General features: G+C 40.8%; 1 non-coding gene across 1 annotated transcript; it reads right to left on the bottom strand.

Moving 5' to 3' along the window:
• Positions 1-4523: 4523 nt before the first annotated feature.
• On the bottom strand, positions 4524-4596 carry TRNAV-CAC. The gene has a single exon. It is a non-coding gene; the product is annotated as a tRNA-Val (tRNA).
• Positions 4597-5246: the final 650 nt, after the last annotated feature.

The following is a 5246-nucleotide window of genomic DNA, read 5'->3' on the forward strand; positions in this document are numbered from 1 at the left end:
GACTCTCCCCTGCATACCTCTCATGCCTTTTCCCATTTTTCTGCCTGTCTTATTTTCCTCTGTAAATGACAAACTTTCCATTATGCCCACTTTTATGACCACTTTCAAGAAGCCTCTTTGGGCTAGAGATGAACTCATCTCACTCCCTGAGATTTCCTCTGTGGGCATTTTGTCCTCATCTGTGTTGGTGTCTTGATTGTACCTGTCGCCATAGTAGCTTTTTGTGGTCATTTTCTTTTTGGTTGCTTGTTCATTTTCTTTCCCCTGCCCTTGGTATTTCCTCTTTTTTAATTGCATGGCTGATGTGTGCTCTTAGGGTCAAGGGAGTGGGGGGCCTCTCCCAAGCTTCCTGTGCCGCATTGAGCACAGGGGCCCTTCCTTTGGCTTTTGCTTACAGCACAGGGTGGTGCTCCTTCCTCTTTCCTGGAAACAGACTGGACTTGCAGAATTTGCCTCCGGGGCTTGACCTGGAGCCTGCCCCACTGGTGTGCTTTGTTCCTGAGTATCAGTTTGTGTAAACCTTGCCAGGGCTTTCTATTATCAGCTTCTTCACAATGTTTGATAAACCCTAATATTGCATTAATTTCATATCCCACAACTTATTCATCCTCCTAATGGATGAGCATCCACTCATTTTCCCATTCTTTGGCACTACCAAAAGGGTTGCTAGAAAGCTTTTTGCAAGTGTGTGTGTGTGTTTTCCCTCCTGTATGATCTCCTGGGGACCCAGACCCAGCAGTAGCGTAGCTGGATCAAAGGGTCTGCGCAGTTTCATAGCCCTTCAGTATAATTCTCTCCAGAATGGTTGGATCATCTGACAGCTCCACCAACAATTCATCAGGTGCCAGTTTCCCTGCATCCTCTGCTACATTTATGGTGAACGTTCTCTGTGATCTGAGCCAATCTGTGATGTGCCTTAAGGGTGTGAAGGTACCTTAAGGCTGTGGGAATCTGTGCTGCTCTAAGCAATAGTGATGTAGAGCATTTTTTCCCATGACTCGAAATGGTTTCAATTTCTACTGGAAATTGTTTGTACATATAATTTGACAATAGAATAGATGGTTTTGATTACATGAAATTGAAGAACTTTTACAGAAACCAAATGAATGAATGTAGGAGAAGCAGGGGATTGGTAAGCTGAGGAAAAAATAAATCTTTGTAGAACATGTCTGTAAGTGTTGGCTATGCACTCTAATTAGACAAGTAAGAGGGGAAAAGGTAACCGTTGATCTCAGTGGGGATAGAACCCAGGACGTGCCAAGCAGCCATGATAGCCCCTACACCATGGGACCAAGGTTAACATTCCATGCTGCTGTAGCTCCTTAATAGGAAGGGTGCGTATCCGTGCCCCACGTTCCATATCCATTACTGTCAATGACCTTATCTGGCTGGTGTTTCGGGCATTGCTTTGAGTGCTTGCTAATCAAGCAGGAAACATTTATTAAGTAACTACTGTGTGCTAGGTCCTGGAGGAAGGCTGAGTATACACAACGAGCAAAAAGATAGTCCCCGATCTCAGGGGGCTCACAGTCTAACAGGGAAGACAGTATGCAAAGAGATATATACAAAGCAATTTTCTGCCTGTTGAGGTGGATGTAATTAACAGAGGGAAGACACTAGAATTAAGAGAACTTAGAGAAGGCTTCCTGTGAAAGGTGGGATCTTGGGTGGGACTTAAAAGAGGCCAGCGAGGTCAGAGGTCTGAGATCAGAGCAGAGGAGGGAGAGTCTCCCAGGCCCCTGACAGCTAGGAGCAAGGCAAGATCCCTTTCAGAGCTGTCACTCATTTGGGGTGCTGATGAGTCATTTCCATGCTGCTTTTTCACCCCATCAGTGGTGTCTTGATGAAGATACTGGAGTGTGTGTCATGTCCATAAATAACCCATTTGACAGGTGAGGAAGCTGAGGCACAGGTTTGTGGACAGGGTCAGTGTGGTAGTACATGTCTGAGCTGGATCTGCTCTCTAGAAGAGGAGTGCTCCTGACTCCAGACTATCCACTGCTCCGGGAGTTGCCTCCTCAGTCTAATAAGGCATACACAATACTTGTAAAGACACATTTACCAAATTCTCTTTAAAAAATAAAGGATTATCTGAAGTTCATGGCATTAGAACCAACATTGATTGAACATTTTAATGTTCTCTCAATGAAACTATAAAAATAATACTTTCAAGAATTTGATAAGATTATATGAAAATTCATTTGAAGGGACAAAAGATATCAAAGGAATTCATGAAAAAGGTAAGAATAAAGTGGAGCAAATAAATGGGGGTTTCAAACTGCATTATGGAGCAGTAGTCATCAAAAACCATTTGATACTGGTTGAAGTAATAGGAAAATAGATCAATAAAATAGACTAAATGAGCAAGTATCATCAGTCATGTCATTCAGTTACCTAGTATTTGAAAAATCAAGAAACTTAAATTGCTTTGAAAACAATTTCCTGTTTGATATAAATTGCTGTGAATTCTGAAGACCAGTATGGTAAAAATTAGACTTAGAGTGTTATTACATATTCAATAATTATGTTAAAATGAACAAATCCCCTATATATTAAAAGTTATACCTTAAAAATTAGAAGAGAACAAATTATGTACTTTTCACTGTTTTACATTTTGCAAGAAATTCATTCTTAAGCAAATATGGGACTGAGGTGATCACAAAATAAAATAGATTTTTAAAAAACTCTTTTGTTAGTTTATTGAAAAGAGGCTTAGCTGTTTGAGGTAATTTTATACATACCACAATGGTGCTTTAAGACAGTAATGAATATGTACCATTAAAATAAGGCTACAATTAATATTCTTTTTTTGTAAATAATAGTTTTTTATTTTCCCTTTCTAAAGATGATGGATGGATTATTTCATACACTATTTGTCCATCTATTTCCAATATATAAGGACAGTTTTCCTTGATGATCTTTAGAAGAATGCTATTCAGGCTCTTTTTTTTTTTTTTTTTTTTTTTGGTCATTGCCTTGAGATGGACCTATAATTTTAAAATTATCTTTGCTAGATCTATACTCCAGGTTGGCTGGTTTACCAATGAGGTAGTTTTCATTTTCTTCCATTTGGTTTGTCCTTTGTAGTTTGTTTGATTGATTCTTGATGTCCAATAAAGGAATTAACTTCCATTTGCCCCATTCTACTTTTTAATGTGTGATTTTCTTCAGTTAGCTTTGGTTCCTCTTTTACCATTTGAGTAATTCTACTTTTCAAGATGTTGTTTCTTCAGTGGATTTTTTTTTTACATTTGGCCTATTGTGTTTCTTAGGGGATTGATTTCTTCAGTGGATGGTTTTTTTTTTTGTTGTTGTTTTTTGCATTTGCAGTTTGTATTTTTCCAGGAATTGTGTTCGTTTCCAAACTATTTCTCCTGCATACCTCTCATTTCTTTTCTCATTGTTTCTTGAACCTCTCTTATTTGCCTTTTTACAGTCTCTTATGCGCACTACCAAGAAGCCTCTTTAAGCCTGAGACCAATTCACCATTCACTCTCTGAGATTTCCGCTGTGGGTATTTTGTGCTTGTCTGAGTTGGTGTTTTGATCTTCCCTGTCACCACAGGAGGTTGCCCTGGTCAATGTTCTGTTCTGTTTCTTGCTCATTTTCTTTCCCTGTCTTTTGGCATTTCTTCTTTTGGTACTTTTATGGTCCACCTCCGGTCTTCAGTGTTTTGCTCACAGCAGGGAGTAGTGTTCTTGCTCTTTCCAGGAAACAGCCTGCTTTCCCAGAATTTCCCTTCTGGGCTTGAACTGGAGGCTGCCCCACTGGTCTGCTGTGCTACTGATCATCAGGTCCTGTGACTCTTTCTAGGCCTTTCCCAAATAAGCTTATTCGTCATTTTTATAGAACAATAATATTCCATTATTTTCAGGTCCCACAAATTAGACAACCATTGCCTGATTGACGAGCATCTACTCATTTTCCAATTCTTTGTCATGTCAAAAAGGGCAACTGCAAACATTTTAGGCACATGTGTGTGCCAAAAGCATGTGTGCTTTTCCCTCCTCTATGATTTCCTTGGGATACAGACCCAGTAATGGCACTGCTGGATTAAAGAGTTGCATAGCCCTTTCTGCATAGTTCCAAATTACTCTCCAGAATGGTTGGATCACTTACACAACTCCACCAACAATGCATTAGTGTTACCGATTTGTTTCCCACCTTCCCTGCCACATTTTTAATGTTTTCCTGTCATATTAGTCAACTTGAGAGATGTGTATTGGTGCCTCAGAGTTGCCTCAATCTTTATTTCTCTAATCAGTAGTGATTTAGAGCATTTTTTCACATGACAACAAATGGTTTTAATTTCTTCTGAAATTGGTCATTTTCTTTGACAATAAAATAGAGGATTTTGATCACATGAAATAGAAAAAAAGTTTTACATAAACAAAATGAATGCATGTAGGAAAAGAAAGGAGTGGTTAATTGAGAGAAAAAAATATCTTTGCAGAAAATGTATTTGATGAGGATTTGATGAGGTCATTACATTTTAGAGAAGGTGCAGGAAAAGGCTAGACCTTTGGCCCCACTGGGAATCGAACCCAGGACCTTCAGTGCGTGAAACAGACGTGATAACCACTACACTATGGAACCTGGCCTGGTACTGGGGTCTCCATTGGGTCTTATAGACCTTATGCAGATTCACTGGAGAGTTCGAATTCCTTGTCAGTGGCCGTTGTAACTGGTCATTCTCTGGGACTCTGAGTGCCTGTTAAAGAAGCAGGAAACATTTATTTAGCGCCTACTGCGTTCTAGGTCCTGGCAGAAAGCTGAGGATACACAAAGAGCAAAAACACAGTCCCCGATCTCAGGGGGCTCCCAATATAAGCGGGGAGACAGCATCCAAAGAGATATATACAAAGCAATCTGTCTGCCCGTTGAGTCGGAAACAATGAACAGAGGGGAGACACTAGAATTAAGGGGCTTAGGGAAGGCTTCCTGTGGAAGGTGGGATCTTGGTTGGGGCTTAAAAGAGGCCAGGGAGGTCAGAAGCCAGAGCAGAGGAGGAAGAGCCTCCCAGACCCTGACAGGTAGGAGCAAGGCAGGATCCCTTTCAGAGCTGTCACTCTTTTTGGGTGCTGATCGGTTGTTTCCATGGTGCTTTTTGACCCCACCTGTGTTTTCTGGGCTGGCATACTGGAATGTTTGTCATGGCCTTCTCCTGCCCATTTGACAGATGAGGAAGCTGAGGCATGCAGGGGAAGGTCACTTGACCAGAGTCAGTGTGCTAGCAAGTGTCTGAG

The sequence above is a fragment of the Sarcophilus harrisii genome, chromosome X, assembly GCF_902635505.1.
Source record: "Sarcophilus harrisii chromosome X, mSarHar1.11, whole genome shotgun sequence".
NCBI lineage: Eukaryota > Metazoa > Chordata > Mammalia > Dasyuromorphia > Dasyuridae > Sarcophilus > Sarcophilus harrisii.